Here is a 13666-nt window from a genome sequence, read left to right on the forward strand (position 1 = left end):
AGAAAAACGCTGCCTTCTCCTGGAATTTAGTATCCTACACCTCAAATTAGTGGCCGTAAATTCACCTGCCCAGGTCTGGCTGGGGGTGGGGGGGATGTTCAAGGTAGTGACATCCAACATGTCACTAATTATCATTTCTTTTTTGCGGTGAGAACAATGAAGACCTGGCCTCTTAGAAATGGTGAAGTTCATGATCCAGTATTGTTGACTGTAATCACTATGCTGTGCCTGAGGTCTACAGGACTCATTTATCCACTGGGTGCAGGTGTGTACCCTGAAACAACATCTCCCAATTCTCCCACCTCCAGCCCATGGCAACCACCATTCTACTCTCTATTTTTATTGATTGGGCTTTTTTTACATTCCATTTATAATAGAGATCATGCAGTATTTGTCCTTCTCTGACTTACTTCCCTTAGCATAATGCCCTCGAGGTTCATCCACCTTGCTGCAAATGGCACATTTCCTACTTTCTCGCGGCCGAATAATATTCTGCTACATATATACACACGTATACATAGTCTTTATCCATTCACCCACCGCTCCACACTTAGGAAACATGCGTATGTTTTTGAAGCCCAGTACTTTCTCCTCATTCCTACCTGTTCACTGATGTAGAACTTGCTTCTCCGACCTCTGACCACAGACCTTGACTTCTCTCCGTGTACTGCTGGGGTTTCAGCTTACCCATTGGCTTCACCGAGACCCCATCATTGCTACTTCTGAGATGCATGCTTCTGGGTCATGGATCGAACTGCTTGGTAAAGTCCAGTTCTGCATTTATATACCTGATGCATCACTTACTGTGTCCGTATGCAAGTTTATCTTGAGGAACACCCAGTCTTTCATGCCCTGGCACCCAGATTTCCCTTGATTTTATTCCCCTCATTTCCCTACAAGCAAGCCTTTTCTTAAGCCACAGCAAATTGTTTGTAGGTATTTCATGCCAATGAGCATATATATATATATATGCCAATATATATGCCATATACATATGCCAATATACATATATGTATGTGTTTGTGTATATATATATATATAATATATATACAGATGCTTATATATATTATATATAATTATATACAACATATATATACAGATGCTTATATATATTATATATAATTATATATATAACATATGTATATATGTATACACACACACACACACATACATATACATATATATATTCCCTTTTCAGAATGCTCTCCCTTTTCCATCCACACCCTACCTTCACAGAGCTGGATTTTACTTATCCTAAATGTCTCAGCTCCACTGTTACCCTGTGAAGCCTTCCCTAACCCACCTGAATCATGTCTGCACCTGTGACCCCACAGACTGTAGCAGATTCCTGAACTATCATACTTAACTCCCTGCACCGAATGTTGAGTTCTTTTGGCTATCCCTTCTAGCTATCAAGTACCTCAAAGTCGAGGATTATGACTTCTTTGATTTCTATACCAAGGGTCATATGCTAGGCATTCAATACACTTATGGAGGAAGACTCACTTCTGTGCACCCATTTCTTCATAAAATGGGAAGATGTTACCTGGTTTGATGATAGGAGTATATAGCAAAATAACACATGTGGAAGCTTTAATATATGGTCATGGATACACGCTATACCCAGCATAAATGTTAATTCTCTTACCTTTTTCTTCTGGCAACTTTTTAACAACTGCCTCAAGCTTAGTTTACAACCAGTTAATGTACCCAAATGGCCTTGTCTTTGCATGTGATGTGCTGACTTGCCCGGTTCCTCTGACAAAAGTACTTACTTCTCCTACCCAGGGAAGAAAGCCACTGGAGGGCACATGCCTGAGGCCTCCCACTTGCTCAGTGCACATAAATGTCCTCACCCTCATGATGAGCAAGTTCCCCTGGTCCTATTTCTTCTTCAAAGCGCCCCCCCTGATTCTGTTTTGACTGTTTTCAACTAAGACTAAATATGACATCAGACATGCCTTTTGAGGGGCACCTGGGTGGCTCAGCCAGTTAAGCATCTGACTCTTGATTTCGGCTCAGGTCACGATCTCACTGTTTGTGAGTTCGAGCCCTGCATAGGGTTTCAGCACTGACAGCACGAAGCCTGCTTGGGGTTCTCTCTCTTCCTCTCTCCCTGTCCCTCCCCTTCCCTCTCTCTCTAATAAATATATGAAGAAGAAATATGCATTTTGAATCACATTGTGGTGCATACATGGTAAGATGAAAAACACCCAATGTTCCTGGAGCATTCTTATGACCTAGCACCTTGAATTTTTGCACGTGCCTTTTCTGTGAGATAAAGGCGGAGACTTCAGCTCATACTCCCCATAGGTGGGAACATATTCATGGAGTCTGCACATCTGCCTATATTTTTGAAGCATGTAGGAGATTTCTCCAGGAAAAAAAAAAAAACAAGTTGGCATGAAGGCCTCCACATGCCATTTTGAGCACTCCTTTAGAGAATGATTTCCAACACTTCCCAAATCCACAGAAGATCCTTCGATCTCCCTTTATACGCCACACATTAAGATATATATTTGACAACGAAGATACATTTTCAAAAAAAAAAAAAAGGATTGATCTTTTCTCTTGGGATTAATCAAATGTGTGTGTGTGTGTGTGTGTGTGTGTGTGTGTGTGCATGCGTGCACGCATACAATCAGAGCTTCTTGCTGGAATAAAATTATCAGTGTTTCTATACGTGAATGACAAGTTTTTGTCCCAAAATGAAGAAATATAATGTTCCTCTTCAATTTTGCTGTTCTTTCCTGAAAAAAAGTGTAATTCTTAAATTCCTTAGAATACGCATGTATCCTAAGGATGAGCTATTGCTTTAAGTAAAAGGATTTTGAGAATAATTTCCAAAATAGAGAATGACACCAACATCCTGATGTGTCTTAAAGATACAAGGATGGCATTTATAGCGTGGAGAGACTAGATCATGGGGTCCAGGGGTCCTGAGAGCTCAGAGGAGATGCAGGGAGGACCAGAATGGAGGCAATGTGGTGCCTTGGACAGGTGGGGCATCCGTGCCCTACCCCAAGCAACCTGAAGCTAGTTTTAAGATAAATCAATAACTTGGATAAAAATTTGAGATCTTCTTACAACATATGAAAAAAATGCCAAAACACTTGTCTAAACCATGTGGAGCAGGGACTGAGAGTTGACGTGCAGCAGGAAAACTCAAAAGCAAACCAAGGAACACTGGATATACACTCACACTAGAACAGCTGGGACTCTATCAATGTTTGTCTGGAAGGAAAATGAAGAAGCGGCACTTGTGATTTCGAAAAAGGAAGGAAACCAAGTGAAATCAACGTGTTTCTGAGGAATTTTGAGAGGTGGTAAAATAAGGCCACCTGGGGAGGAGACAAGTGCCCCTCCTGGAGGCCACAAAGAGCAGGAGGGAGACCAGCTGGGGAATTCACGGAGAGCCCCAGCTCCTCAGCCTCTTCTGTCCTGAGTTCTACTTGATGTTCTCTGGAGCAAGAAACCTGCTCATGGCTTTGCTGTACCGGTGACTGTTAAAACGAAAACGCCTCTGTGTTTTGGGGGAGGGAGGGAGGCAGATGGGTATATTGCATTTCCATAGCAACCGGCAGGTTATTTCCAAAAATATGTCCAATCATTCATAACACTGAATGAATCCCAAGTCTTTGCATAAAAAGTATATTCCTTTCTTTTAGTACTAGACATTTCTTTTGCTGGAAACACTGGGTTTGCCTATTCAATGAATCGTTGCCATTTTTTCCCACCTGGTTTCACTTCTGTATGTTGACAATCCAGTTCATTCTCCTCCCTTCTTTATTTACTAATTCATTGGTTCATCTATCCAAAATTTCAATGAATGTTTATTGATCACGTACTTGCTATACGGTAAGTCCTTTGCTCTTTGTAACGTACTAGGGGCCATTTCTCATTTCTCATAGTGTGTAACTCTAAGGTAGAAGATCTAGGGGTACACAGGCAAAATGGAGATAGTGGCAATGGGGGAGGGGCAGGATGGCTTTGCTCAAGGGAAGGGGGGCTCCTGATGTCTTCTCTGCACTACGCAGCACCCTCCCTGAGGGACAACGTTCTCCTGACATTAGCTTCCATGATGACAGAAGACAGAGAATGAAACAAAACCTGGAATGTGGACTAAAAGTCACCAGTTCCTGTCTCAGTTCTGCCACTTAATATCTGTGACTTCTAGAAACTTCTTCAGATTCTCCCCGCCCCCGGCTGGGGGGACTACTCAGAGCCCATACCAGCACTCCATGAATGGTAGTTTTCTGACTCTCCATCAAATGACTCCCTTTCTTCCCTTCTCACATGGCCTTGTCAGAACTGGGAAGCCACTGGGGATACCCTTGCTGTCCTCCCCCCAAACCCTGGTCAGATCCCCCTCGGGGCTAAGGACTAGAAAGAGAAATCGGAAACCACAGAAAAGAGACAGTCTGAAGCCACAATCTAGAGACAGCATGGCCATTCCTGGCCATATTCCTAGAAAGTCTAGATGTGCGGAAAAATCACGACATTCTCCTTTATGTTCAGTGGAGTTCTGCAGGGCAGGTGACAGACATAGAAAACACTGCAGCTGATAAGAAAGGGCATCAATATCGGAGAAAGTGTGCAGGCATTGAGGCAGACCTACAGGCCAGCTGCACCATTCGTGGGCTGTGTGATCTCAACGTGAGATCCCCAAGCCTTCTTCCAGCTCCTGCCTCCATCTCGTGGAGAAGCAAGCTTAAAGTAGGAGTGCAGGCCTTTGAACAAAACGATCACCACTGTGGCCGCTGTCCCGCTGTCATTACTCTCAGACAAGGTCAAGTACTCTGTTTACATTTGTCAGTTACACGCACACCACCCCGGATGCTCATTTGCCCCTTGTCTCGGTGAAAAAGAAAAGCATTGTCGATAGTCACCAATTCCGCTAACTTCAGGGCTGGCCACCCCGGAGGGGCCTGCCAAGTTCTGCCAGCAGTTAGGGTTCAATTTTCCCTGTAGACCTATCTTGGAGGCAGTTGGATAATCACTTTTAATCACCTGCCAATCGATTGGGTTGCCTTTTGTTAAGCACAGCTGAGAAAGGCTCGGCCCAGGGCAGGGCACAGCCGGCAGGAACACGGCAGGAAGGGGGCAGCCCGAGCCTTTTCATTTTGGTCTGTTTCCTTGTGCTTATGTTTTAAATCGCGGAAGACGACTTACCGCGAGCTCTCCCCGCCTAATGCATTTGTGAGCGCACAACGCAGTGTTGTGAACTACGGGCACAGTGTTGGGCAGCAGATCTCTGGAACTTCTTTATCTTTCCTAATTGAAACTTTATACTCATCGAACACCAACTCCCCCATTTCTGCCACCTCCCTGCCCCTGGCAACCTCTCTGCGTCTGAGCTTGATGGCTTACGATGTTTCATATAAGTGAGAAAATGCATGTAGCGTTTGCCCTTCTGTGAGCAGCTTATTTCACTCAGCATGACGTCATCCAGGTTCATCCATGTGGTCACAAATGGCAGGATTTCCTTCTGTTATAAGGATGAATAATGTTGTCTAGAATGTATATACCCCATTTTCTTCATTCATTCATCCATCAACAGACAGTTTTTTCCCGCATTGCAGGCTATTGTAAATAATGCTGCAATGAACATAGAAGGGCAGGGATCTCTTTGAGATTCTGTTTTTATTTCCTTTGAATAAAGATCCCAAAGGTGGAGCACTGGATCAGTTAGTAGTTCTATTTTTGATTATTTAAGGAACATCTATACTATTTCCGGAGTGGCCATACAACTTTCCATCCCCACCAACAGTGCATGAGGGTTCCCTTTTCTCCACACCCTCACCAACACTCGTTATTTCTTATCTTGTGGATACTAGCCATACTAGAATGGCTAGTATCCACATTGGCGGCCTTCCATGGGGTTTTGATTTGCATTTCACTGGTGATGAGTGAGGCTGAACATCTTTTCACGTACCTGTTGGCCATCTGTACGTCTTCTTTGGAGGAATGTCTACTCAGTTCCTTTGCTCATTTTTAACCAGGTTATGCGCTTGTTTGCTATTAAGTGGTAAGAGTTCCTTCCATATATTTGATATTAACCACTTACTAGATAGTCTGTAGACATTTTCTCCCATTCTTAGATGTCATTTACACTCTGTTGGAATTTTTTTTTTTCTGCTGTGCAGGAGCTTCTTAGTTTGATGTGGTTCCACTTGTTTATTTTTTCTTTTGTTATTTATGCATATAGGGTCATACCAAGTAAATCACTTCCAAGAGCACCGATGAAAAAAATGAATGAAGACACGAAGCCATGGAAAAACAACCTGTGTTCGTGGATTGGAAGACTTGGTAATAAAATATCCAAAATGCCCAAAGTAATCTAGAGGATCACTGAAATCCTATCACTGCAAATCCTACCAGGTTTTTTTTTTTTTCCCAGAAGAAGAAAAAAGTAATTATAAAATTCACATGGAACCACAGAAGACCCAAAATAGCCAAAACAATCTTGCGAAAGAAGGACAAAACTGGAGATCCCAAACCTCCCAATTTCAATATATATAAAACGAAGTTACAATAATTAAAACTATGTGGTACCAGCATAAGACAGACATGTAGACCAGTGGAATAGACTAGAAACCCAAGAAATAAACTCACATATATTTGGTCAACCGATCTTCAACAAGGATGCCGCAAATGCACAACAGAGAAAGAAAAGTTTTCCAGTAAACAGTGTTGGGAAAACTGGATATTCACATGCAGAATAATGAAATTAGACCCCTATCTTCCACCATACACAACAATAAACTCAAAGTGGATGAGAGACTAAAACACAAGACCTGAAACTATAAAACTCCAATGAGAAAACACGGGCAGAAAAGCTTCATGATAGTGGTGTTGGCCCCAGCCATTTTAGAGCCAACTTGTAGATCCCCTGGGAATCCAGCCACATTCTAGGCCCACCCTGTCATTTCCTGATAAACCAGCCTGCCTTGCTGGTCAGGTGTGCTGTGTGGCCTGAGAGGCACAGCGAAATATTTAAGGAAGCAAGATATGAAGGCACTCTGTATTTGTTTTTGTGAATCGTCTAGATAAATGTTAGCACTAAAAAATGTCCGAAGAAATACTGTTTTCACAAGCAGCAGACACAGACCTATAAACACAGAGAACAAACCGATGGTTGCCAGAGGGGAGGGAGGAGGTAGGCCGTAGGCAAAACAGGTGAAGGGTAGAGGGAAATGAAATACAGGCTTCCAGTTATGGGATGAGTACCTCACGAGATGAAGGGTGCTGCATAGGGAACATGGTGAATGGTGCTGTAACAGTGTTGTATAGAGACAGAAGGTAGTTACTCTTGGGAACGCAGCATCAGTACAGAGTCCTTGTGTGACTACTTGTACACCTAAAACGAATGCAACATTGTGCGTCAACCATACTTCAGGTTAAAAAAAAAAAAGAAAAACGGGAAAAATTGTTTTAAGAGTCAATGCATTTGTGCCGATGCTAAGCTACTGTGAAATTTTGATTACTTTAAGTACAAAGGCTGAGAAGGGAAAGGAAGACAACTGGTTGGATTCCTTAAGAAAGTAGAATTGTACAGATAGATGTTTCTTGTTTTCTTTGGTGCCCTCTTTATTCCCTCAACAGGTAACTTGAGGGCCTTCTCTGCTGAGGACTTGGCTGAACACAGATGATGTAGACTAAAAACAACACAACAAAAACCAAAACCTTAATGACCACAAATGGTGCTCATGGTAGGACGTGACGCGTGTTGGGCCAAAGACAAACATGGCGGCTTCAGAGCGCAGGGGAGGGTGCCTCTCACCCTGGAGGAAATGGCACGCAAGGGGGTTCCCAGCAGGGCTGGATGGAGTAGGACATCTACAAGACAGTAGATGACAGTCAGATAAAGAAGGAAGAAAAGTCCAGGATCACAGGAGATCACAACAAACTGTGTACACGCACACGTCCATGTATGTACATACGCACACAGATATACATCCACGCACGTTGATTTTCTCCATTGCATAGATGTCACCGTGCTGGGCTAGCACAGTATACACAAGAACAGTCCGCCACCTGCCTACTGTGGGAGACTCCCTACGCACACAGCAGATCTTTCAATTATGCACGTGATCTCCGACACGCGGCAAACCATCCCCACCAAAATAGGGCTTCTCATCTAGCTTCCACAACGGGATGTCAACCCCCACCCTCGGGGTGCCAGAGAAGTCGTCATGGCTCTTCAGGGCTGTCATTCTTTGGAACAAAGACTCACCTGCCAGCTGATATGTCTTAGTGGCTCCTGTTAATTTGACAGCATTGACCGGAGACCCCGGGCGCCACGTCAATATGTTACCTGAGCCGAAGTCCTCTCAGAACGATCAGGGTCAGCAGTCAAGGCTCCATCCTCAGTGGCATTGGTATCAAAGACAAAGAGGCAGGGACAATTTACTTTTCATCCTCCATTGTCAGCCCTGCCCCAAATACGCCAATGGTTTGCAGCCACATTTGTGGAAACTTTAACAGGCCAACGGGCCCGTGCCACGTAGGGAGATCTGGGGCTTGCTGTATTTAATTTTCCAGAGGCCCTGGGATACATTTGGCCACAGAAAAAGGAATCAGCTCAGAGAGCAGAGGGCCCCAAGGTGAACCCCGGCCGGCCACACCCCGGGAGCAGAGATTTTGACCAGAACAATCACACGCAGCTCAAACATTTAGATACAAGTTCTTGCGGCAAAATCAAGTAGCATGATGCAGTGTCCTCATCTTGAAAAAGAGAAAGTGAGATGTGCAGCAGAGACATTTGCTTACCTGAGGGTAAAACATTATAATTCGGGGGTAGGGGTAGGAAGACAAAGAATTTGATTAAGACACTTCTTGGTACATCAGGCAGCCCCGCTGATCGGTAGAATCACGCACAAAGGAGTCCTGAGCAATGACCTTCGGATTAACGGCAAAACCCAAAACCCCTGAAAAGACCAAGTTGTACCTGCCCAGCATCTAGTCTGTTGTCGTCTGGTCCCTGTGACTTTGGGACTTTGTTTTCCTTTGGGAAATACCCTTCCCTCGTCTTCAACCCATGAGTTTGGACAGGATGGAGGCACCCATGCCTCTGGTCCCCCAGGATTGCACTGCCCTGGCCTCACCACTCACTTTTCGCCCTAATCTGGGCGAGCAGTGTGTGTACGAAGGACAATAAGGAGACCCAGCTCTGGTACTTGGATTAGAGACGCCGATCTGGGGAGACACCGTGTCCTCTGCACTCGCTCCGCGTACAGGACTGAGCCTGAAGCAGACGGTCGCCACCCTGCAGGGAGCTTGTCCGAGAAGGGAGTCAGTTCAAGGTGAGGCAGAGAAAGGACAAAGAGAGGGACAGTGTCCTGAAAACAGTGTCCCTGGGTCTGGCTGAAACTAGTCATACGTACGAGGATTTTCTTTTAAATCCCTTTGTCTCAGTCCACAAGTCAATCCTGACGGGTTTTGTCAGTTCAACAGAAATAAATCTATTACAGGGGCACCTGGGTGCTTCAGTCGGTTAAGTGTCCAACTCTTGGTTCAGCTCAGGTCATGATCTTCAAGGTTCTTGAGATGCTGTGCTGACAGCACGGAGCCTGCTTAGAATTCTGTCTCCCTCTCTCTTTTCCTCCCCTACTTGAAGGCCCCAAGGTGAACGCGCGCGTGCTCTCTCTCTCTCTCTCAAAATAAATACATAAGCTTAAAAAGAAAAAAAAAAAGAACTCTTACAAACTATGGTGGGCAGGACTGTGTCCCCTATAATCTCCTGCTCGTGAACTGGATTTGTTACATGACAAAAGGGACTTCACAGATAGAAATAAAGCAGCTCGATCAGCTGACCTCAAAATAAGATGAAATGGTTCTGAGACACAATTTCTAACCTGTGTGTGGCCAGGGATGAGGGTCCCATGCACCAGAACCAGCTGGATGTCTGCAACTAACCTCCATTCTGACGCTCCCCGCGCCCTCCCCCCTCCACCCTGAGTTAGCATCGGCTTCCGCAGGCTGAGAGCTCAGTCCTGCAAGAAGGTCCCCACCTCGGCTTCAGGACTCAGTCACAAGCCCAGGCTGTCACCAGTACTTTCTGATCGGCTGGTTATAAGATCAGAGGTACCTACGAACCCATCCAACCCAACATCAGGAGGATTGATTTGCTAGAGCAGCCACAGAACTCAGAGAAACATCGTACCTACTGTATTAGTGACTTCAGGCAGATTGCTGAAATCACCAGCATTGGCGATTGATTCAACCTCCAGCTCCCTGCCACCCCCAGAGGTCCAGGGTGGGGCTGAAGTTCCAGCCTCCAGGGATGGCTGGCTCCTTTTACCAATGAGTCCCCGCCTATAAGGCTTTCCAAAAAGGCAACTCATTGACATAACAAAAGACTCTTTAATTGCTCTCGGAAGAAATTACCAGGGTTCTAGGTGCTCTGTGTCAGAACCTGATTCGCCCCCAGAACCTCCAGAAGGAAATGCACGCTTATCGGGCCGGCCCCCAGGTTGGAGCCAACAAACCAGCTAAGCCCAGCCGACCTCTGACCTACAGAACGGTGAGCTCACACATTTGGGTTCTTCTCAGCCACAAATGTCATGGTCCTTGGTATGCCATCAAGGGAACAAAGCAGCACGTGTTCTAACACATCTGTTCTAACATATTCAGCAAGTTAAAAATCCCATCCTGCCCTCTGATCGTTCATTGCCGTTATGCTGTTGTCTTTTGGATGTGGAACTACTCAGGAGAAAGGGTTTGAAATGTGTATTTATTTATTTTGAGAGTGGGAGAGACAGCAGGGGAGGGACAGAGAGAGAGGCAGACAGAATCCCAAGCAGGCCCCGTGTTGTCAGTGCAGAGCCCGATGCAGGGCTCGATCTCACCAACCATGAGATCAGGACCTGAGCCGAAATCAAGAGTTGGATGCTTAACCCACTGAGCCTCCCCAGGAGCCCCAGAGGAGAAGGGTTTTTAAAAACGCTAAGGCACTCAGACCACGGTCGGAGCTAGCGATGTCGAGATGGTCCCCGATGCACAGCGCATGTTTAAATACTATACACGAGCACGTAGAGTGCAGACACAGTCATAACGGGGGCAAAGTGTGTGGGAGCCACAGGGAAGGCTGGGCCTTTTCCCTTTAGAGACACACATGCAGGCTCCTTGCTCTGGTAAGTGGGCTTCTGTCCTCAGAGGAACAGTCTCAGGTCACAGCCCACAGACTTCGGTCACTGAGTGTGTGCTCAGTCAAGAGAAACAGTGATCTGTCGCTGCTGGGACTCTCCTAAGGATGGATTTCTCAGCTCCCTGTTACTTCCAGTACCAGGAAGTAACAAACACTCACCATGTCAGCGAGTCAGGTCTAGGTTTTCCTTATTCCCTGCGGTTTAGTCAATATTTTACTTCATCAACTGTTCCTTCCTTCCTTCCTCATTATACCAGCTAAGCTCCCACATATTCAGACTGGCCACTCGGTGAGTGATTGGCCAAAGGCCATTTTAAGGGCCAACGTCCTTTTATGTAGAAACCATGAAAATGAATGGACGCCCCTATCTCTGCCCTGAAAATGGGTCCCTGATTGCTCTCTCTCATTTCCAACTTAAAATGTGGAGGCAAAACCTTCAGAGGAAGTGTGTTGAGAACAAGGAGGAATGTTGGAGTTCTCTGCAGCTAATGGCCTCTTTTGACAGTCCGGGGAGCCCACTGCTGACGTGTGGGGTGTCCCGACTGGGAAAACCAAAGCATAAACTCAGGAGGATGATCCATCACACAGCCTCAAAGAGATAGGACAGCACTGGTTTTGTCCCTTCAGAGCTCTTGGTAGCCACCCTAATCTCTGTTAAATGAGAACACCACAATACAGCTATCACTATAAATATTTAGCAGTTTGTTAACACTTAACTAGAAAGACAATAGAAGCAAGTGATTCTACAGATCAGCATTTGGACAGGGGCCAGGTTGGTTTTGAAAGGGCTGACCAGAGGCGCCTAGGTGGCCCAGTTGGTTAGGCCTCTGGCTCTTGGTTTTGGCTCAGGTCATGATCTCATGGTTGCCTGCGTTTGAGCCCCGTATCAGACTCTGGGATGACCGCACGGGGCCTGCTTGGGATTCTCACTCTCCCTCTTTCATTCTGCCCCTCCCCCACCCATGCTGTCTCAGTTTCTCAAAATAAATAAGCTTAAAAAAAATTGAATAAATAAAAAAATAATGGGCTGACCAAAGCCAAACTGGTCTTACACCATAAATATAACCATAGCAGACCCAAGACCTTACACAATTAATTCATATTCCATCAGGAATATGTGTGTCTGTTTTTTTTGGGGGGGGGTGGTAGAGGGAGTGAGGTACACATGAGTGTATGGGGGAGAGGGTTGTGTGTGTGTATGTGTATTTATTTCTTACTGAGTCACCTGCAAGGGGGGTGGATGTCCTTGGTTCCCTTTTCTACTTGGTTTACATTAGTTACATCATATGTATTTTTTTTTTAATGGGCTCCACACTCAACGCAAACCTTGACCTCATGACCCTGAGATCAAGAGTCACATGCTCTACCAACTGAGCCAGCCAGGTGCTGCCCCATCATATTTATCTCAAAATATTATCTTTGTCATGTCTTAAGCATTACATAATGGTTCCTGAAGGACACATATCCCCACTTATTTATCTCTGTAGCTCCCAATATTTCAGTCAAAGATGGAAAAGAATCAGAATTTTGGGCCTGTCCATCAGAACTCTAAAGCCATTCCTGCCATATGGTCCTGTTCCTTGTAGCTCTCTGAAGAAATGCAGGTTGATAAGCACCGGGTAGAATTAGAAAACTCCTAAGACTTCTTGCAAATGCCATTAAGAGTTCCTTTACCCTGCCATCATATTGAACAAATCCCAAGCAAAATGTTAAAATCACACTATTGGAGGATGCTAATATGCTAGATGCTACGTTAGTAAGAATTCTGTATTGCCAATTGCATATATTCAAACTAAAATGGCCACATGGGAAAAAAAAAACCTAAACTCAGTAATGTTAGATAACTTCACATGTAATTACAAAAGTTCCTTTCTGGGGGTCGCCTCGGTGGCTCAGTCGGTTAAGCGTCTGACTCTTGGTTTTGGCTCAGGTCACGATCTCACGGTTCATGGGATCGAGCCCAGCATTGGGCTCTGCACTGACAGCATGGAGTCTGCTTGAGCTTCTCTGTCTCTCCTCTTTTCTCTGCCCCACCCTCACTTGTTCTCCCTCCATCATTCTATTAAATAAATAAATAAACTTATTTTTTTAATGTTTACTTATTTTTGAGAGAGAGGGAGAGGCAGAATGTGAATAGGGGAGGAGCAGAGAGAGAGAGACAGAATCAGAAGCAGGCTCCAGACTCCAAGCTGTCAGCACAGAGCCCGATGCAGGACTCGAACTCACAAGCCTCGAGATCATGACCTGAGCCTAAGTCGGATGCTCAACTGACTGAGCCACCCGGGCGCCCCAATGAGTAAATAAACTTAAAAGAAAATTAAAAAATAATTACTTTCTGATCACCAGAAAGCCCGGAAAGCCCATCCATGGCATCTGTGTGTGAGTGTATCTGTGTCCATAGACAGTAATACAGAAAGGTCACTTGTCACTTCAATCTGTCCCTCACTGTGACCCCACATTCATGCTTTCCAAAAAGGGCATCATGAAATGAAATAACAAAATAAAATCCCAAGTGCA

Source organism: Leopardus geoffroyi, chromosome B1 (assembly GCF_018350155.1).
Source record: "Leopardus geoffroyi isolate Oge1 chromosome B1, O.geoffroyi_Oge1_pat1.0, whole genome shotgun sequence".
Classification (NCBI taxonomy): Eukaryota; Metazoa; Chordata; class Mammalia; order Carnivora; family Felidae; genus Leopardus; species Leopardus geoffroyi.